This window comes from Nyctereutes procyonoides, unplaced genomic scaffold, assembly GCF_905146905.1.
Source record: "Nyctereutes procyonoides isolate TBG_1078 unplaced genomic scaffold, NYPRO_anot_genome, whole genome shotgun sequence".
Taxonomy (NCBI): domain Eukaryota; kingdom Metazoa; phylum Chordata; class Mammalia; order Carnivora; family Canidae; genus Nyctereutes; species Nyctereutes procyonoides.
The window spans coordinates 5,436,203-5,459,252 of NW_026575030.1; positions in this window are offsets into that span (position 1 = coordinate 5,436,203).

Sequence of the window (23,050 nt, forward strand, 5' to 3'; positions counted from 1 at the left end):
CCACTCTCCCCGGCTTACCCCCCACACATGCATGCTTTTATTTCATTAGAAAAATGCAAAAGAAAAGATATAAATAAAGTTTGGTCTTGAGGAGAGTGACTATGATATTTTTAATAACTTTCAAATTATTTGAATTTTCTAAAATGAATGATATTACTTAAAAAAATCAAAGGAAAAGTAGAAAAATTACTTTTCCTATAAAATGATTCAGAAAATATTTGATATGTGGCAAATGAATCTAGAGACCAAATAAATCTATTCATGCTCAGACCTTCTAAGATAGTGCAGTGGTTGTAAAATAGGATGTCATGGGGAGAGCATGCTTTACTGGCTGCTACGTGGGAAGCAGAGTGATGTATCAGGTGAAGAGATGGGGTGGCTGTTCCATTCAGTGGGCTTTCTATAAAATTCACAGTTTAGCATAGTGATTGGAGGAAATATTTATGGAGTCCATCCACGTGAGCTTAGTTCTTAGCTCTAACATTCACTGTGTGACCTTGGGTGTGGTTTTTAGTGTTTCTGTGACTCAGTTTCCTCATCAGTAAAACACAGTTGAAAATATTGCCTACATCTGAGAGGATTTGTGATAATCAAACAAAATACTACTTAAAAAAGCTTTTAGGATAGTGATTGGCAAATAGTAAACTGTAAGTACATGTTAAGCAATATTGTAATTAAGATTTCAAAAGTATTAATTGTGGCAAAAATAGGCGGTCTTTTGAAGAGTATCACTGACATGGTAAGGTGTCTGAATGAGGCTCAGCAGAACTCTGCTGCATTTCTGGTAGTGCTTTAAACCCTTTGTTTATAGCTCTTTTCTACTCAAAAGGAGCCTTTGTTTTTTCAGATATCAAGATAATAGAAGCTGATCACCTCTGGCTGATAGGTCAAACTTTTTTTCATGTCTTTCTAATGGAAATTCAATAAAAGCACAGGATTCTTTTGGTCTCAATAGATCTGAAGAAAAATGTTAAGAATTTGGCTAACTACATCCAATGAAAGATTTTTCTCTCTGAACACAGAGCTTGTTCTCTCTAGATAAGTGAATGAATTTACTCATGAGAATTACTGTGTGAAAGCCCTCCTCATCTCCAATCTTAACACTAATTTGGGACAATCATCCAAGTTTTCATATATGTTGATGGCACATCATCCTGGTTCCTGTCACCTAAAATTAAGCAAAGACAAACTCAGTAAATTCAGATTCACATCACCCCCATAATCCCTGTTATTTTCCTTATTTTTCAAAGTATATGATTCAACAGAATTGTAAGCCACATTCTTTGCTTCTTAAAATCATTGTGGTGGTGATGTTTGGTCATTCACTTTGTGGCACCTTGCCACACCACCAAATGGAAACTATCTTATTCACAGATAAAAATAAAATTTCAAACATAAGTAAAATATACATCTAGTTCAGATACTTCTTCACAAATCCTTTGTCAAATAAAGCAAAGCAAAAACAAATCCAGACCTGATAAGAAGGGGCCTGATATGAAAGGATTATTGGGGGGGGGGGGGCGCTAATGCAATAGGGAGAACATTCTGACCATAAGGATAAGCAGGTGTCTCAAAGGTTCCACAAAAGCAGTTTTTCCTTTACAGAGAGGAGTGAACAGGGCAGGGAGGAGCCGGGTACGGGAAGTAGGACAAAGGGTGTGCAGTGACAGGCAAAGACACACTGTTTCACTCTGAGGCCACTTCTCAGGAGGGGCTTTTAGGTCACAAGCTTCACCAACGGAGCCTCCCCAGTGCTCCAACGTTCAGTTTTTACATATGGTCTGGCCATTATTCATTTGTATGTTGCTTCTCTCAAAGTGTTTTGTTCTGATGAATTAGTAAGGACGAAACAATTCAGCTAATCACTGGTAAGAATGTGAATTCAGAGGGTGTGATTTTGGTTTGGGGCCTTGTCATAGGTAAACAAGGGGCACATCTAACGTGGTTCTTTGCAGTAAGCCATTTCCAGGAATACAAAATGTTGGGGGGATTTCTCAGCTTTGCTATTTTCCAGGACCATAGGGCTTAGGTGAAATTCAACATTCTCTGACCCTTATTTATACAGCAATATACATATGTATGTAAATAGTTATGTAAGTGTTAATTATGGACCAAATATCCCATAGAAGTTAATGTAAACATCTCTAGCAAATCTCTTTCTATTTATCTATGTATATCTACATATAGAAATAGATATGTCTTAAAATACTAAATATTGCATATTGAATATTTTGGTTGTGTTTGTTTTTTGAAAAAGAGATGAATCTAAATATTTGGGAGCCTGCTGAGGACTTTTCAGTGTTCCTTCCTATGATATATTAATGAGGTTTTTGAGGAAATTTAGAAAATGTTCCTCACCTACTGCAGTTTCCTGAGAATGCACTTCATGCCATCACAAATACAAAGACTCCTTTCTCTGTTACTGAAATTAATAGGTATCTTAGCCCATGTTGGCCGTAGATGTGATTTCCTCAGGCTTTTCTTTCCTTACCCTTAGTGATAAAGGCTCAGCCACTTTTTCATTTGACTCGAGTTCTATGATTGTCCTGCCATAGACTTTTACACCTTCAGGGAACAGTGCTTGGAACAGATATAATAGACACTATACTTTAGGATCTACCAAGATTGCATTATAATTCAGAGCTAAAAAGAAATGCAGAAAAGGTTCATGCATAGGATTGTTCATTATCACTCTCATCGATTTCCTTAAATTTAACTTCATGTGTCCATAATGATTCAGTAGAAGAGCCTCAGGAAATTTGAAAGGGCTGTTTAAAACAGCTTGATTGCTTTGTTTGTGTGGACATCTCTTTGATCATCTAAAAGTGAAATAAATTAGATGGTGGCATTTCCATTGTTGCTTTCTCACTGCTTAATCTATATCAGAGCAATATACATGTTATCAACCCATTTCAATCTTAACTCGATGTGAGGCTTTTAAAATTGAGCCATAAATCATTTTGAAAAAGGAACCCAAAAAAAGAAACAAAGATTTTCATATGGGAAGCAGCATTCTAAAATTTAATTTTGCAAGAATCTTATTTAGAAATGTGAGATATAAAATGAATGGCCTGGAACAACTGGTGGAAAGCACAGGGTCATGTGAAGACAAGTATGAGACCAATGGATCAAAGATGTATGTATACTCTGGTGTCCCTAAAGGGAAAGAGACCACTAACATAATATAAATGAGAAGATGCTAGAGAAGCTCCCTGTCTCCCAAGATATGTGAACATGCCAATTCCAGTGTTAAAATATATCATGTACATATTAGAAACATCAAATATAACTGGGAGAAATAATTATAAGCATATGTGAACCTTTAGCTTTTGCAATGTGAAGAGTTGTTGTTGTTCTTTGCTGGATCAGTATTGCTCCATAAAATAAAGAATTTTAAGACAAAGAAAATTTTATAAAATTATTGTGGTAGATGATCAAATGCAAAATATGAACATTTTTAGAATGAGATCAGGGAGGGATGAAAGTAGCAGAATGGGTAAATGAGAGATACCTGATAAATCCCACAAAATATCACTCTGGCTTAAGTATTAAGAAAACTCTTCTATTAGTTTTGAATCAGATTCCAGATGAAATCAGGAGTTAATTAATTAGATCATGGAAAATTTGAGAACTTTTGTAGCAAAAAAGTGAACTTCTAAGCCATGTTTTCCATGTAAACAAGAAAGGGCAAGCAGAGATGAAATAAGTGTGAGTGTGAGTAAACTTGTCCTAAATTTCCCATATAGTAAATTTGACCATAAATGTGTAGCAACTAGATTGAACTAGTGTATTCTTTACAGTGGTCCCCTCCCCCTAGAAAAGATTCAGTTGTTCAATTAAAAACAAAACTATCATCAGTATTGTTTGTGTGCCACCTGCATCCCCTTATCTTTATCAATTTGGTACATGCTCACCTGACTTCCGTCGCAGAATCTGCATTCCTTTCCCTGAGATCTTTCTCTAGTTTGTAAGCAAGATTCATCAGCCCAAGCATGGGCCAATTTTGCTGAGGATGTAGGACCTCATGGGAGCAGTGATTAACCAATGACTTTATAAAAAGGGAGGTGATGCAAAGAATGCATCATTCTTCTTGTCCCTTTTGTGGGGTAACCCAGAGGCATGATCTTCACACTGGGTCCTAGGACTTCCCCAGCAGAATTAAGCTTCAGTGATCCACAATGGTAGTGGGCTTGATTATGTACCTTCACTCCTGTGTTTCACTTCCCCTACTGTTTCCTTCATCTTTTAAACAAATGTTTGCAAGAGACCCTGTTCTCAAAGTCTGCCACAGGGGAACCCAAACTCAGGCAAAGTGAACTGAGCAGTATACTTTATATACTGTAAATGTATCACTGTTAAAATCCTCTTGTTACAAGGATGTTACCTTAAAATAACCTGTTTGGTGAATGGATCTCTGAAATCTTTGCTTAGGCAGAGAGGATGAGAGAGAGAGAGCAAGTGAGCAGGCTTGGGTGTTTCAGTGGGTATAAGAAAATGAGATTCATTCTGGTGCAGCCGTTTTCAAGAAGTAAAGGATGCTGTGAGCAGCAGCTTGTGGTTGAAGTTAGTGATGTGGGCACAACTGCCGAGGCATAGATTTGGCCTGCACTCCATATGCACTGCACAGCTGGCCAGGCTGCTGGAGGAGCCTACTGTAGAAGGACAGCCTGCTGGGCTTGAGATAAAACACACCTGCTCCTCATTGCTTCCTTCTGGGACCTTCTTTGCTAAAAGGGATCATCTCTTTTTCAATAAACACTGGGCTCCGTTATGGGAATACATCATGCAGGACTGAAAAAAAGCCAGCATCCACAGAGAAAAGTTGGTAGAACATCATTCCAGGCAAAAAGAGAGTTGTATCTTCCAATTTATATTGGTCTCATACCCACTATCATTACTGAGACATCCATAATCCTAAAAAGACTTTCAGGAGAAAAATAAGCTCAATTGTCAAAGGACCACACAGATTTACAGTTGGTTTTGGCGGTCCATTGCCAGTTACATAGCTCAACATTTGAGATCTTCCAAGCAAAAATGTTTGGAAGACTTCCTGGAAACTATGATTGCTATGTAAATAGATCATCAGTCTCCTTAAAATTAAAAGTATTCTTAAGCAATATTCTGACATATGAAAAATTAATATAATACAGCCAACAGTATATATTCTGTGGTTCAAATTCTCCCAGACCCTTTTCCTTTGTGTGTTTGGTTTGTAGACTCAAGAATCAGAAACTACTGCTCAGGAAAGCAAAATGGTTCTTTTTTTTTTTTTTTTTTTTTTAGCAAAATGGTTCTTGAATAAATATGTAAATGTTGCCTGATGTAAGAATTTCTAATGAATGCATTATTTCATGGAGTCTTAGAAGCAGCTATTGAGAGTTATTATTACTCTTATGAGCTAGATCAATCTAAGAGTTAGGAGAAAGGACAGATCCACATGCTTATGATAGCTCTGGGCTAAGTGAGTCAGTCAATCTGTCTGTCTCTCTTTTTTCTTCTCTTTTTTTCTGACAGACCACCTTTCCAAAGCTAGCTTACTATCCCTTCCCTAGTAGAGCAGTTACTTTTCCTATGAAATGTGCGCTGTAGGGTTTATAATTTGCAGAAGATGAAACTTGAGTTTTCTTTCTATTTCCTATAGCTATTTCTTCTTGACTCCTAGCTATCCTGATTTTCATTTGATCCCCAAGCCTGGGTTATAATGAAGAAAACAGGAAACATGTTTGAATAGAACACAGTTGCAGTTTATACAAGTTGGAAAACCAAATCTAAAGAGGAGAGTCTTTTACAATTTTCTCTAGGCATGCTGTGTTAGTCTTCAAGACATTGCTACATAACAATATTCCCTCTTCCAAATACTGAAGAAGTTAAGAGCAATTTGTTGAATTCAGACCAAGGGAGAAATGATAAACTGCAATAATTAGTGATGACCTAATGAACTCTTACCATTATGTAATTATGGAGCTTTTTGTAAATGATGCCAACTTCGATTTTGCCAGTGCCATATCACAGTCCTTCCGGTGATAGCTCCAACCAGGAGTTGTTTATAACTGTCAGTGTATATGATTCGAGAAAGAAAATCCTATGAAAGGATAGTTTAGTTTCTCTCAGACATATTCAATAGAAATATAATGCAAAACACATGTAATTTCAAATGTTCCAATTGCCACATTTTTTTTAAATTGGTAAATTGATGATACATTTACTTCAATACATCTAAACATTTTTTTTAAGATTTTATTTATTTATTCATGAGAGACGGAGAGAGAGAGAGGCAGAGACAGAGGCAGAGGGAGAAGCAGGCTCCATGCAGGGAGCCTGACATGGGGCTCGATCTTGGGTCTCCAGGATCACGGCCTAGGCTGAAGGCGACGCTATACCACTGAGCCACCAGGGCTGCCCACATCTAAACATTTTTATTTCAAGATCTAATCAATATAAAAATTATTAATGATATATTTTGCTTTTTTGGCACTAAGCCTTTGAAATTTGGTATGCTACTTACAATTATAGCATATTCCAATTTAGATTGGCTGTATTTCAGACTCAATAGCCACATGTGCCTAGTGCCTACAATGTTGGATAGCCAGTCTATAAAGTATCTGGATACAAAATCCAAGACAAAAAGTGCTGCTACTTTAAAACCCAATAAAATGCTGCATTGTTCTGGTGGCATTTTTGAGAGAGAAGGGAGCTTCCATAATATAATGATAAAAATTCACAGCAGATAATGCCTTTTTCCAAAATAAATTGGTTATATTTAATAATTAAGTCTACTGCTCAGCACTGTATATTTGGAATTGTTTCAGCTCATTTTCTGACATCGGAAGGAGGATGCAATGACTTTTATTGCTTCTAGGACATGACCTGTTTAACATTTGGTAGGTAAACTATGACAAAAAATATGGAAGGTATACATATTAAGGTATGCATATTAAGGGTGGTTTACGTTGTATATCTAGGAGTTTTTAAAATGAGTGTAGTCAGTTCTTTTCTCTCTCTCTACTAATATTAGTTTGTTGAGATGGCATCATGGTGACAAAGATTGCTGCAAAATTGATAGGGCATCCTCTCCTAAATCAAGTTGCCTTTTTAATCAGTAGAAAATGGAATAGAGATCATTTTTAATAGTGCTGTTTTTGTTGTGGTTTTCAATCACTGTGGGCTGCAAAAGATGCAGAAGTGCACTGGCTCCAATTTGGATGCCCTAGGCATGAAACAGTTCTGTTCTACATACTGAGAAGAGACCATTTCCAGTTAATCCTACATGGCCATGAAATATCAACAAAACATTTGAAACTAAAATGCTTTTCCTATGATGCTTATAGAAACATAAAACATTTTACTTGTCAGAGAATTAATACTACTTATATATTTATGAATATTGGCAACAAAGGTATGGAAAATATATGCTATTAAGATATTTTTCTCTTTTTTTTATTGGAGTAATCTAGTATTTCTTTCCAACCCCTTGCATTCCCTCTTTATATTCCTTAAAGATTTTGCTGGAAAATGCAAAATTTATTATCCTGTCCAGAATGTTCCCACAATGAAGAATATAATTAGAGTTTTCCATTTGTCAATATTTACTTCTTAGGTCAACAAGAACTGTAAGAATCAATCAATAAAATCTCAACTGCAGAAAACCATTTTATGATGACAGATACCCTATATTAAGGTATCTCAGTTTTTCACAAATGTATATAATATTTTTTGCTAAGCCCTAAGTCAAATACCAAGGGAAGTTTTAATAACTCATGAAAAGTAAAAATACAAAAGAGTAAAAAAACCTTTTCTCTGTAAGAACTCTATGAAAATAGTACAGTTTACTTTTAATTGAAACATGACACTTTAAAAATAGAATAAACTCTAGAATTTTACCTGCTTCTATCACTAGACATGAGCTTTTAAGTTATGTATAAAGTATATTCAGAAATCTTTCTCAAACTACTGGATCTGCCTTTCACAAAGTTTTGGATCTATTGGAAGAATTTCAAAGCCAGAATAAATAATGTCAAATCACCTAGGGATTGTTAGAAACTTAGAAATATGATGTGGTAAAAAAAGAATGGGGACCGAATGTTAAAAGTCAGTAAGGAGGAGCTGTTATTGAAAAATGTCTTAAAATCATTTTTAAAAGCTGGAGAACAGTTTAACCAGAACTTACATTGACCATTGTCAATAAAAAGAGTTAGGAAAAAAATTTGTACTTTGGAAATGCTCTGAAAACCATCAGGAAAACATTTTTTTCCAAAATGGAAAAAGGAATTTCATATTTGGATAAAAACCCACTCCAGAAATTTACCCACTGAAAATGCATATTATATACGGGAGAAAAATCCTCCCCTTGAAACTGGCAGTAATGAGAATGTATAAGCATAAAATAAAAATTGACCAGGGTATCACAAATTTTAAGTAATTTTTAAAAATCTGTTGTATTTATATTTGTTGATTCTTTTTGATCCAAGTGTGTGTGCATATGTGTGGCTTCAGTAGGTTCACAGGAAATCTGTTTTCCAAATGTATTTTCCTATAAGATATTAAGTTTTTCAAAATGATTTTTTTTGTAACCGTAGGCAGTTTTATTTACTTCAACCAATTGGTTCTGTAGTGATTACTTATTTTGCACCATAGTTTCTAGTTGTCATCCATTATAACATAAGCAACTTTTTTTTTACAAAAATATTTGTAAATATGCTCATATTCACATGAGCATCTCAAAGTTCCTACCAATACATATCTTGCTTTCCGTACTATGATGCATTTAATACTCCCATATTAATCCTACCGAGAAATCAACATTCAGTCTCCGTTATTTTTGCACAGATATTCCAAGTGCATTCATATTTAAATGTATCACACAGCTAATTTCTGTTGCCTAGAAGTTCTGTTTGACTCTTTAGGACTTGAATCTTTAAACAGTCTCACTTTTATGCCATTGCTACCTAATAATTTATTGCCAGGAGGCTAGTATTTGATTTGTTTTTCAAGTAATTCTATATGGGAAGGAATAGAGAAAGAGATACAAATATCTTGTAAAATAGAAGTACCTTTTTTTCTAATACAAACATGCATCTCTATTCAGAGGATCTATTTTTGTTCATTGGTTAATTGAATTTATTAGCTAATCCAATATTCACTTATTTAAAATAGTTCAATAGCTAATTATCTAGAAGCTACTATCGACAAAGCCAATGAAAAGTGTTTATGGTGTGGGTTGTAGGGTAATATAAACATGAGTAAGTTTTGTGTTATCAAGGAAAGTTTAAGCTCTTAATGAAGACAAACTATACATACATAACAACAATATAAGGAAGAAAGTAATAAGGGCCATGAGAATGGGTAGAAGAATTTTATATTCAGAAGAGAGAGAATGCACTCAGCTGTGATAATTGGAGATTTCATGCATTGGTGACCTATTAGAAAAATACAAAAGAGGAATGAGATTTAAATGGAGTGCCATATTCAATGAGAGTAACAGTTCAGATTTAGAAAGGCCCATATTGTATATTGGAAATGAGGCTCACTGTGAGGAGAAGTAGATGTTCCTTGAAGTAAGGTACAAAACCATTTTCTTAAGCCCTTGGAAAGACCAAGAAGTTAGTCTTTGATTGAGGTGTTCCATTCCCAGTGTTTGGGCAGGGAAATCATATTACAAGGTAGTGAACTTGGAAGTGCATGGTACTGTGTGATTAATGGGAGGAGACTGGTAGCAATCTTGTTAGGGCAGGAGAAAGCTTGTGAAGGATGCAAAACATATTGTGAAAAACAGTCAACCAAGTGTATGTCATAAAGGAATGGGAAAAATAAAAATCCACTGTAAAAGACTGGTGAAATTATTAGAAAGGGAATAAGAAGCTGAGAGAGGAGCTACTGTGTGAGAGCAAAGACAATTTAATGACAGTCGAGACAGGGGTAGGGGTGTGCAGATGTCTAATGAGCTAGAAAACATGAGAACTGGAACACCAGAGTGATTTGGGTCATTTGAGAGGCAAATCTTTATGTAGGCACTAAATTTGATGGGTAAATATTCACTTTATGTTGGAGCATCCCTTAAATATTGGGAGGGTTGTCCATGGGCATTATGACAAATATAAGAATATGAGACATTCAGAGGCACAAATCCCATCTATACTCTGGCTGCTCATGTGCATGACAGCAAAACAGGACAAATGAATGGATGTGTTAAAAATCAGAATGAGTTCTAACTCTTTAAAAATTCACATTAATTTCCTTGTGCCTTACTTATGTTGAGTTTTGGAATACCACAGAGTTTTGTTGAATATTTGTCAAAAAGTGATGTTGTGTCACACAGAACATGGAGATCAAAATGGAGAAAACAGAGAAAGAGCTGGATATGGTAATCATGAAATACTCAAGGGATCAGATAATATGAGAGGCGAAGGAAGTCATGGGTAAGAATCAAGGCAGCAGGGCAGCCCGGGTGGCTCAGCAGTTTAGCGCTGCCTTCAGCCTGATCCCAGAGACCCGGAATCGAGTCCCACGTCGGCCTCCCTGCATGGAGCCTGCTTCTTCCTCTGCTTGTGTCTCTGCCTCTCTCTCTCTCTCTCTCTCTCTCTCTCTCTCTCTCTCTGTCTCTCATGAATAAATAAATAAATAAAATCTTAAAAAAAAAAAAAAAGAATCAAGGCAGCAGGCCATGGTCAGATAATGATGTGCAAGGACTAGAGAAAGCAGCGTGTCAGGATCCATTTGAGAACAAACTTTAGAAGTTCACATATTCTGGAGGGCAGAGTTAGAATGAGAAGTTCAAAGACCAATGAAACACACATGCACCAAAGAGCAGAGGAAGCCAAAAAGAGGTGCCTGGGATGAAGTAGTTACTTAATACTCAGGCAGTGTTTAGCCGGTATAAAAAAATTAGGCATGTATAAACTAATGACTGAAGTCACTTGTAGAGTTTAATTTGTTTGCTCCTATTTTATTTTGTTGTTGTTTTATGGCAGGTAAAAATTCTCACAGAATCTCTATATGTCACTGACTTTCAACTTTGGCTACTCATTTGAATGACCTGAAGAGCTTTACATTTTACTGATGACTTGGTAACTCCCCCCACATTCCAAATTACCTTTCCTGATTGTATTTTGGGAATCTGAAGTTTTTGACCCTCCCCACATAATTCTGCTTGCCCACGTTCAGAAATTCTATATATTTAAAGCTGGCCATAATGGAATTGATCACAGGGAAGGGGAGTGGAGACTAAAGGAAGCTGTATGCCATGAATTGTCTCTATACCAATTTTATATAGGTTATGAAGTAGACTACCTAGGGGATAATTCTAAAAATACAGAATCCTCAGTCCCTACCCTCTTGCCCCCTCAACCCCCCACAATTGAATGGAATCTTAGGTTTGAAGGCAGAACATTAGTGATTCTGATACATACCCCTGTTTAAAATTCCCTGTCATGGGTCTCCCTAACATATATTCTGTAAACTACTACCAATAAAGATTTTGACTTCTACTGAGTTTCCAAGCTTTGTATGAAAGATAATGCTGTGGCCTGCTTAGAACTCATGATTCAGTACAATTAGTTTCCATCTCTATATTAAATAATAACTAATTACTATTAATTAAGAGCTATGTAACAAGGTACTGATAGTCTCTGAAGATTCACAAAGATGAGCCATAGTCCTTGTCTTTAAGAAGCCATCCACCTAGTGGAAGAAAAACAAGTAAATCACTATGAGTGTGGGGGCTGAATACTGTGCTAAAACTGGGTGGGGCATGGAAGGCTGGCATGAGCAGGGAGGAAGTCAACAGTTCTGCATAAAGAAACCAGGTGGGAATGTTTCACTGGTAGGAGAGGTCGGGAGAAGACCTGGGTAGCTGAAGACAGAAAAGAAGTATATTAGAGAGATAGGAAAAGGGACAAACTAGGAAGTAGACAACACTCTAGTGCAAATTTCAAAGTTTAACCAAGATACAGGTAGCCTTCTCTTGGAGCTTCATGATGTCTCATGCCTTCCTCTTCCCCTTTGGCATTCAGACCAATAGAATATACGCACAAAGGTCTATTAGTTTGCCGCAGGACAGATGAGAGGGTTCAAAAAGCAAGTCTGTATTTTTTAGGCCAACAACTCTGCCTATTATTAAAATTGGACAAAATTAGTTTTAACCTCTGATGAATCAGGTTGGCTAATTCTCCATTTATGGGAACTGGATTGAACACAGGTGATGAAGTAGGGGAGAGGGAGAACAGAAATTCTCCTCTTGGTCCTTCTTTTTTTTTTTAATTTATGATAGTCAGAGAGAGAGAGAGAGAGAGAGAGAGGCAGAGACACAGGCAGAGGGAGAAGCAGGCTCCATGCACTGGGAGCCCGATGTGGGATTCGATCCCGGGTCTCCAGGATCGCGCCCTGGGCCAAAGGCAGGCGTCAAACCGCTGTGCCACCCAGGGATCCCCTTCTTGATCCTTCTATGACAAAGACCATTAGCTGCTTATTAATATCCATTCTCTACTTCCTCCTTAACAAATAACACAGGTTTCGTTGGGACAGACAATGTACCCAGTCTAGAAGCAAATTTACCAGTCCCATGTTGGGTTACTGATATCTGTGGGACAGACAAATTTCTTAATTTATTCAAACCACTTTTTGTTGTTGTTGTTGTTGTTGTTGGAAGGAGTGGTGTTGTCCCTGCTGCTTACAGGAGTGTTCTAATTTCTAACTGATTCTTTCTCTCACAAGGGAAGAATTGACTGAAGTAAGTCCCTGTCTCCATAAGGCAAGATTGAAAACTTTGGCATGTAACCAGTAAAATCCACTGACTTATAAATATGTATGCGACACCAAATTGCAGAACAAGCACTTTTTATAATCTAAAGTAAGAAATAGCCTTAACGAAATCCCCCAAATCTGAATTGGATCTCTTAATAAGAGAAACATCTCATTCTTAAACAATACTAATAAGACTAGCTTAGCATTTCATGTTAAATCAATTCCTACAACTATTTTGGAGAAAACTCCTTCCAGGTTTTTCCAATTATTAGGTGAGTAATTTGCAAAAGGCTGCCCCAGGAAGTGTCTGTGAGAGGATGTGCCGGTCCCTTAAATGGAAGTGACAGCTGCTGGATAATGCTGGAGTTCTGGCTTATGCCTTCTGCTCACTCACTGTGACAGAGTTGTGATGAGTCACCTTATGCTACGAGCATAGACACATCCCTTATGAAGAATGAAAAAAATTACCAACAATACTTCTTTTTAAAAAATGGACTGAGCAATTGTAAGAAATCTGCACAATTATTCTCTGATTTTTTAAGGAGTTGATCATCACTGTGGACATTTCATGCTTTTAATGGCTTTGGTTTAAAATTAATGACAATCCTCAAGCTCTAATGATAAACTTTACAATAATGTTTTCCACAAGCACTTAGGGATGCAACATTAGCCACTGATCTGACATTACTCAACAGTAACAATATCCCTCCATAGAGTTTGAATGTTCAAGGAAAACAACATCAACAGAAAGCCATTTTTATTAATAAGAAAAAGGAATTAAACCTCAGAAGAAATATTCTTTTTCCCATTGTTTCTTGTAATAGGAAATTTCATTTTATAGTGCCTCTGGTGTTCGGGTATAGCTTTAAGTCCCAGGAATAGCTGGAGACTGTGGGCACTGGGGTTTAGGGTTCTTAAATAAAGATACTTGGTGTGGGTCTGTTGTCCAGCCGTGGGATTCCAACATCACAGGATGCAATTTTCAAATTTTTTTTTGTTAGAGGCAAATGTGTAAATTTGAGGTTGCAGCCAACACAGAATATTTTTTTTAATTTAGTGAAAAATCATTTGGATTATCTTTCTCTATACTTTCGGGTTCATATTTTCCAGATTATCATTCAGTCTTTAAAGAGTATTGTGACTAAAATACACTACTGAGCCCACATTCTAGCTAAGTCCCCCAACTGAGAAGTGCATTAAAGAATTCTACAACAGCCTCCATGATATTTTGGATTAGAAGTAGACTTAATGTGCATGGTACTTTAACTTGGAAAACCACTGGGTAAACTTTATTACTGATAAATTCAGCATAGCTGGGAGCAGAGGAAGACCAGGAGTGCCAAGACTGTTTTTCCATACTCTACTCATTTAATGGGATAATGTGGCCTTTGTTTCATGCATAATAACCATGTGAATATCAACAAAGCAGAAAACTCCAATCTGGCTCTGTCAGCCCTTCTTACTCAAATATTAATTTCTCCTACACCAAGAGGCAAATTTTTATTTTTATTTTTACCAAAGTAAGTGCAACAAAAAGTCTTCTCTTTTTCGTCATTCACATCCCTTTCTGGCTTATCATGACCAGCTTTACTATGCTGGAAACTGAGACACAGAGCCAGGACCAGGGCTCAGGAAAATGCGAGTGTGTCACAGATGATTTAGCTTTCGCTAAGCCCATTTTCCAGACTTCTTTGTACTTAGATATGACTCACATTTTTCCCTTTCCATCAACCTGATGCACATGGGCTTAGTAACCTTAGTAAAAGTCATGTGTTCAGATCATGAAGCCATGAGATAGAAGAAAAGTGAATTTCTAAGTTATCAATTGGAGCAAACCTTGCCTATCAATTAAGAGCAATGGTTTTGGGGTGGCTGGGTGGCTCAGTGGTTGAGTGTCTGCTTTGGCTGAGGTTATGATCCTGGGGTTCTGGGTTCAAGTCCCGCATCAGGCTCCCTGCAGGGAACCTGCTTCTCCCTCTGCCTGTCTCTGCCACTCTCTCTGTGTCTCTCACAAATAAATAAATAAAATCTTTTAAAAATGGGGGAGGGGCAATTATTTTACTTAACATGTTCAAGAAATGAACTGTCATACTTGAGCCTTTATATTTCGGGGGAATCTGTTACACCAGCTAAAATTACTTTAAGTAAGCAGAGAAAAGATTATTAGTATTCTTTTATCTCAGTGATACCCTGCTTATTTTGAAGGTCTCTCTAGGAAACCTATCTCTTCATTTCTTACTTGTCTATACTAAATCTGCCCCCAACCATGTCTGCCTATGATCAGGGTTTATACACATCTTCCTATAACCCCAGCCTATTTCATCTTTCAAAACTGACTATCCCTATCTCATATCTTCCTGGACTTTTTCCTCAAAAAACAATGAATGAATTCACTCAAATATATAAATACCTGAATGTGATTTAAAACATTGCCTCTCAAGTACTAACACCTTTGTATTTTAAGAGATTCACAATGCACTAATTCAAATGAATGACTAACATGAGAAACATAAGCCACAGGACCAACTTTTTTAAAAAAGATTTTATTTATTTATTCATGAGAGACACACAGAGACAGAGAGATAGAGAGGCAGAGACACAGGCAGAGGGAGAAACAGGCTCCACGCAGGGAGCCCCAGGAGGGACTCGATCCTGGGTCTCCAGGATCACGTCCTGGGCTGAAGGCGGCACTGAAATGCTGAGCCACCCGGGCTGCCCCAGGACCAACTTTTTGAAGACCTACTTACTAGTTTAGGAAGATTGTTGGTTCTTCCTTTCACATCTCATAATGTGTTCCCTATCTAGCAGCACACAAGACAAACCCGCAGCCTGGTAATCAGTTGATAGCTACAGATTAGGTGCCCCCACAATATCAGTCATATCCTCATCACTACTGTCTTCGCATCTACCCCCCTCCTCTGCCTGACCAGTCATGAAATTTGTATTCCATGCAGATTTTGAAACTGGTAATTCTTCCAGTGCAGCCACTTACTCCCTACCTGTCTCCTCCTTCCTTCCTGATGCCCTGATGACCCAGGAAGCAGGAAGGGTGATTTCACTGAGGAGTATGGATTGATGTTTTGTGAATTTCCCAACTGGAAAATCAGCTGGGAAATGCTAATAGCTACATCAGGATAAACTAAAGTATGTGACTTTGTGGTGATTTACCAAATAATGCCCCTGGCCTTCCTATTTTACTAAAGTGTCCTTGATTTATTAGAGAGATACTCAGTGGAGAAAGTCTGGTCCATTTAACACAGTGGGTCAAAAGTGTTAACACACCCTTCAGAAAGTTTGCCCACACAGCTGCATGCAAAGTGGCTGTCATGCAGGTGATTCATTCCACATAGATGGCTGTTCTGGATAGCACAGTCTGAACAGAAAACAGTCTATAAACCTGGAAATGCCCAATGGCCTATATTATTCTGTTTGAATGCCTGCATGACTCTGAAAACCTGGAAGCATATTGGGTTGTATTAAATGAATGTTTTCTCTCTGTCCTTCTTAGAAGGTATCATTCTGCTTCACAGCGAGCTTGTGGAAATGCAGGGGCTGGGAATGCTTGCCAAATGGCCTCCTCTCATCAGGGCCTCTGATATCCAATTCATTTGTATTTGGCCCCCATGCATTAGAGCAAATTGCTAAAAATGCCATAAAAAGAGTTATTGTAGGGTTATTGAAGTTCTGATAGGTGATTGATGCCTTAATTAGGCCTGTTAATAGTCTTCATAGTAGTATGTAGTAATAACTAAACAGTCAGGTTGGGATTTAGGGTCACTATATTAGTTTGTTGAGTGCCACTAAATGAGCTTTTCTCTTCAGAACCAAATTATAATTTTATAGCTAACTCATAAACTTAACTCCGCTCAAATACTATTTAAAAGGCTCAGAGAGGTGCTTATTTACCAAGCTCTGAGCCACTAAGTTCTAAGCTGTAAAACTTGAAGTCTAGCTATTGGAATCTTAATCTTTATTTGATTATAACTCCTTTTTAAATAAAGTTCTACATTTTGTAAAAGCAAAAAGGTAAATTCTACTATACTGAAGAGAAGAAGAAGAGTTGTAATTATACAAATAGTAGTATAAAGTTACATTCACTATTTCTGTCAGAGAAAAATTGATAAGTGCTCTCAGTATTAAGTGTTCCCATTGGATTAAGCCCAATTCCAATCAGTGAGAGGTACTAAAAAAATCTATGTAGTTTCAAAGGCTCCATAAGAAAAACAAATTCCTTGATAGGCAAAATTTAACACGGAAGAGTCTCTTTCACTGTTTTTAAGCTGTACTTATTCTGCTATTCTTTTTAATTCTATATTTGCCCTACAAAGACTTCAACATTCACCACATTATTAACAAAAGAAATGTTCTTCTCTGTGTATAAAAAAAAAGATGAGCTTGCTTAAATTCTCATCTGTGAATAATATACTTCAATATTCTGACTTTATTTTTTACTTTGCTCCTAAAAGGTATTTTCAATAAGACTTTACATAGGTTATATCACTTGAACCAAACAATATCTGTGGATAGGCAGGACAGGCATCGCTTGTTTCATTTGAGAGAGACAGACAAAAAAAGTGCATGCTTGTCTGAGTCAGCTTGCAAATCAGTTGCAGAGTGCCTATTAAATCCAGATGCCAAAAAATAAAAATAAAAAAATAAATCCAGATGCCTTCATTCCATGCACTAAACCTTTCTAAAACTAATTCTCATACCATAAATATAGAGTAAGTGAGCTAAACAGGAAGATATAATTAAAAATAAAGTTTTACAAATATGGTCCCTCTGCCATGGCAATGGAGAGAAGATGAAAACTAGCCCCTACCACCACCATCCCGGCCCCCTGAGACCTTAGAGAAGATTGACTGTGGAGTTCATCATACCTGTGGAGAACATGGGTATGGCTAGAGGGCTAGCATTTAATGGTATGATTCAGAGGCTGTGCTGGCTTTAAATGTAGATGTTGAATCCAAGTCAAACAGAGATCTAGAGAAAAGTGGAGGTACATAAATATGGAGGTAGATAAAGGTAGGTTAGACATGCAGTCAAACAAGACAGGGAAAACTAAGAGAAAGAAGTTTCAGAGTCATCGAGTGATGGAGGACCAGGCTCATGAGTACTCTTAAGTCTGCTGCAGAATTTTACATGCTCCTAAGACATGCTTGAAGAGATAATCATGTACTCTACGAAGAATCCTCTGTGATAGTACATGATCCTTATCACAGGATAGTATAGACCCCTCAGTGATAGTACAGACCAAGTTGGTGCTTTCAGGACTTGATGATTCATGTACTGTAAAACCAGGATGCACATAAGAAAAACCAAAGTTGGTGGTTAGAATATTCATTTGGTCTGGTTATTTGATAAATACAGGCTCAGACTCCATCCACAGTACTGTTTACATCTATTAAGCTCATTTTTACCAGCATTTAATTTAAATCATCTGTGTGTTTAGATACTGTGAAAATCTTATGAACAACTTTGTTTTGGAGAATGACTGCTTAAGAGTTGTTCATTTTCAAAATATGATTAATTAATTAATTAATTAAATAGTTTCTTCATTAATTCATCAACAGATCATTACTGACTGCTTATCATGTGCCAAGCAAAGTAAAATAAACATGATAGTATGGTACAGATTCACACAGCCTGCAATCCAATCTGAATCCAGCACTTACTAATGAGTTACCTTAGACTATTCTGAAACACTTGGTACCTTAGTTCCTTATCTTTAAGATGGGAACAGGGATGCCTGGGTGACTCAGTGGTTTAGCACCGCCTTCAGCCCAGGGTATGATCCTGGAGACCAGGGATCGAGTCCCACATGGGGCTCCCTGCATGGAGCCTGCTTCTCCCTCTGCCTATGTCTCTGCCTCTCCCTCTCTGTGTGTCTCTCATAAATAAATAAATAAAATCTTAAAAAAAAATAAGGTGGGAACAATACTTCACAGGTTTGAACTGAAAATTGGATTTTAAAGAACATGAACTACTTAGAACATTGCCTCATATGGTGTAAATAATCACTTCCTCCCTCACATGATTCTATCAACTCTCCATGGCTTTTCTCATATGCTATTTATCCTGATGGGAGGGTCTTCTTGTCCCAAACATAGACTCATTCATAATTTATCTCTCCCAAGAAACTTTTGCTCTTGCACCTCTATACAAAATAAGATGTGTGCCCTTCTCTACTTCAAACCACTTATGTTCATATTCCTCTTGATATGTTATTGCAGTTATTTCTCTACTTTTCTATTTCCCTGCCTGAAATTCCTTGAAATTTATCTCAAGACTGTCTTCCATACCTGCCTTTTAGAAACTTAGTTCTAAACTGGCCACATAGTGCTTACTCAATAAATGTTTATAGAATGAATGAATCAGTGAATCCTTGGGAAATGTAAAATGTGGAAGTAAGTAGAACCAGATTATGAATTTGAAAGGTCCTTTAAGGCACTCCAGGGATTTGACAAGAAGACTCTCCACCCTTAAGAATATTCTTATGACTTTGAGGAAAAAAAGAATATTATCATAGGTTTGAAAAATTTTGCATTCAGAAAGATTTGGCTAAAAATCCTAGTGTAAAGTGAATGTCTCTTTGGCCCTGGGGAACAGAGGGGCTTCTGAGGTAGAAAGTGTGCATCTATAACCACCAAAAAGTCTTCACTTAGGTATTCTGGGATTTGGGTTTTATAAATATTCTCACTCATTGCAGACTCTTCTATTGTCAGAGAGATTTTATCTTAATGACAAATGAGATCTTTTCCAAATGTAGAATCTACTGCACTGCACATCTAAGGACTCTGATTTCCAAAGTTTTTATGAACTACTCTCCTCTGGGAAAATCAAATCTATACATAGGCAATAGCCTGATTAATTAAACTTAGAAAAAGTAGTTTTTCTTTCTATTCCCCTCTTTACTTCTGGCCCAAATAATTCAGCTGCTTTTTGGTGGAATTTTACACACAATTACTTTTCCATTTTATTTTTCTGAGGAGGCCTGATCAGCAGGAATTACTATTTACCCATTTCCTCCACATGAAAAAATAGATGGTTTGTAGTTAAAGCTCTTCTGGTTAGGAACAACAAGAACTCACCCAAACTGGTGGTAGAAAAAAAAAAAAAAAAGAGGAATTAACTTCAGGCCTGGAAAACACTCTGGAAATAAAGCTGTGTCTATGTTTTATAAATGTATTATCTTTCATTCCTATTTCTATATGGGCATTTCATTAATCCTTTTCTCAGCCAAATGCTTCCTCCTGCTTGTCATATGAATATCTTCTTAGTTCAACTATTCACAGAAACTAGCTACATATCATAGATATTTCAACCCCAGTTTTAAATGCTTGAGACCAAGAACCTAATTATCCCAAATGGGTCAGCTGTCCACCTCAATCAACTATAACAATAGAATGACCATGACTGTAGACATGACAAGGTTGATCCTGGTCAAGTCTGAAGGCACATTATTCATACTTCTTAAGATAGACCTAACTGGAAGAGCTGCCTAACACACAGAACAGTGTTTCCATCCAACAGAAACTGGTAGTTTATTTGTGGTTTAGCACTAAAATTTAGAGGCAAAACAAATCCCTGCCCTTTTTTTTTAGCCAATGCTATAGCCTATCCCACTATGGTCTACTGAGTAACATAACTTGATAACCAGCAATAAAACAGTTAAAAAATAAGGCACAATCTCGGTACTTCCTCAATACTTCATTTGCACATATAGTCTGGAACTCTCAAGAGAAGCTCTTTTTGTTTTCCTCTTAAACTAACTTAAAAAAATTATTTGAATATAGTTGTCACATAATGTTACATTAGTTTCAGGTGTACAACATAGCGATTCAACTTCTCTATGCCTTATGCTATGCTCACCACAAGTGTAGCTACCATCTGTCACCATGAAACTAACAATATCACTAAACTACATCCCCTGTGCTGTGCCTTTTATTCCCACGACTTATTCATTCCATAACTGGAAGTCTGTACCTTCCACTACCCTATACCCATTTTGCCCATCCCTGCACCACCATGCTCTGACAACTGTCAGTTTGTTCTCTGTATTTTATAGGTCTGCTTCTACTTTTTGTTTTATAAACTAAATTTTTTGATCTCTAGAAATATACCTGGTTCTATGCATTTTACTTATAATCAACATATTTAATTCTCATAGAAATTTGAGTTAGGTATAATTTTATACCATTTATAGATGAGCAAACAAAGGCACAGAAAGGTTAAGTAATTTATTCAAATCATACAACTAGCAAGGGGGAGCCAGAATTCAAATTAGGACTGGACCTTGGGGCTCAAACTAGCACCATTGCCTATCTTTCTACCTACTTGTATTTTATTAGTCATCTTCAATTTTCTAGCATCTTAACATTACTAATGCTAATTCAGTAAGTACAGTGTGTATGTTATAATTGAAATTCATCTCCTTTAGCCATTAACTAAGTTAAATATACTTTCCATGTCTTAGCAAAACAAACTGAGTGTATTTCTCCTCACGTTATTTGATATGTTCCTTTTTAAGTCTGTTTGAACTCACAATTTCATTACATAATTTTATTTAGTAAGATATAGACTGATTAAATAGGATAAGGAAAATAGTTCTTTCTATAAAAAGCAAAACAAGTGTTATTAAGAACTTAAGAAAGATGAACTACCACAATAATAGTCTTTCTCAATAGGCTTAGAAAAGATAATATTAAAAAATTAAAAATAATAATTCCACAGAGTAATGGGCTAAGAATAATTGGTAAGAATCTTTAATGTACTGTTCCATTTAAATTTATGACCATAAATATATAATTGTGTATTATTGATATGATTATGCAACAAAGATGGTAATTTCAGTCAGTAGAGAAATGTTTAGAGCGTACATCAAAATTGTCAAATGTAGATTTATATGTTATAAAATAAAATAAGATATTTAAAGCAGACAAATGTCTATTTATCTATCTAGTCCATCCTCTCATTTGTCTTATTTTTTCATGGAAAAACCACTATAGAACACTTTGCCTTATATACATTATCTTTTTAAAAATTCTTAAAGTTTATTTTAAAGTGTACAACTAGTGGGTATCACTGTCAATAGTCACCATGAAGTTCAGAACATTTTTAAACACCTCTGGGAGAAATCTTATACTCATCTGCAGTCACTCCTCTTTCCTGCTTCACCTACTCCCTGAACCATTAATCTACTTTTTTTTCCTCTAAAGATTTGTTTAATCTGGACATATAATGTAAATTAAGTCATTTTGTGTATCTGACTTCATTAAATTATAATATTTTCAAGGTTCATCCATTTTGTTGCATGTATCAGCACTTCATATATTCATTATATGGATATACCACATTTATTATTCTTTTATCAGTTGATGGATGTAAGAATTGCTTCTACTTTTTTTTTTTTTTTTTTTTTTTTTGCTATTCTGGATGAGTCTACTATAAAGACTTACATACAAGTTTGTGTGTAAATATACCTTCCACTTATGTTGAATGTATAAATGGGAGAGAAATTTCACAGTCATATGGTATAATGGTTAGTTTTATAAGTCAACTTAACTATCATGTCTAATTATTCAATCCAACATTAATATAGGTGTTGCTGTTGCATCTACATTTTATAGATGTGCTTAATACCTAAAATCAGTAGACTTAAAGGAGATTATGCTTGATAATGTGAGTAGTCCTCATTCAGTCAATCCTTAAGAGAAACACTGAGATTTCTATAAGAAGAAATTTTTCCTGAAGACAAAAGCATCCGCTCCTGCCCAAGAGTTTACAGCCTGCCAAATTGGTTTACTGATTCAGATTGGACAGTCCGCACAATCATGAAGCCAATTTCTTTAAGTAATATACCCATATACCCAAATGGTTGTGTTTCTATGGAGAAAATTGATTTATTCAGATTTTTATATTGAAAACTGTTTTGAGGAACAGCATCTTAAGGATGAGTTTTCTGCATTGGTTCTGGGCTTTTTGGAATTACCTAATCTGATCAGATTTTAAGGCAGTAATGACTATTTCCAGTGGTAAAGAGAACACTATTTTATACTCCTAATCAAATACTTCTAAAAGATACGTTTCTGGGTGACTGTATATTTGATACCTTAGGTATTTTTGTCAAACTGATGAGTATAATGAGATTGGTTGCTTCTAAAAGTGGGGATATAGAGGATAAATTTGGGACTTAAAATTCCCAGCTTAAGCTTTGCATAAATGACCTGAAAATTTCTGTGAACAACAACAACAAAACAACAAAAAACACATCTTCTGTATCTGTAGGGTGAATATTTCTGAAAAGTGTATT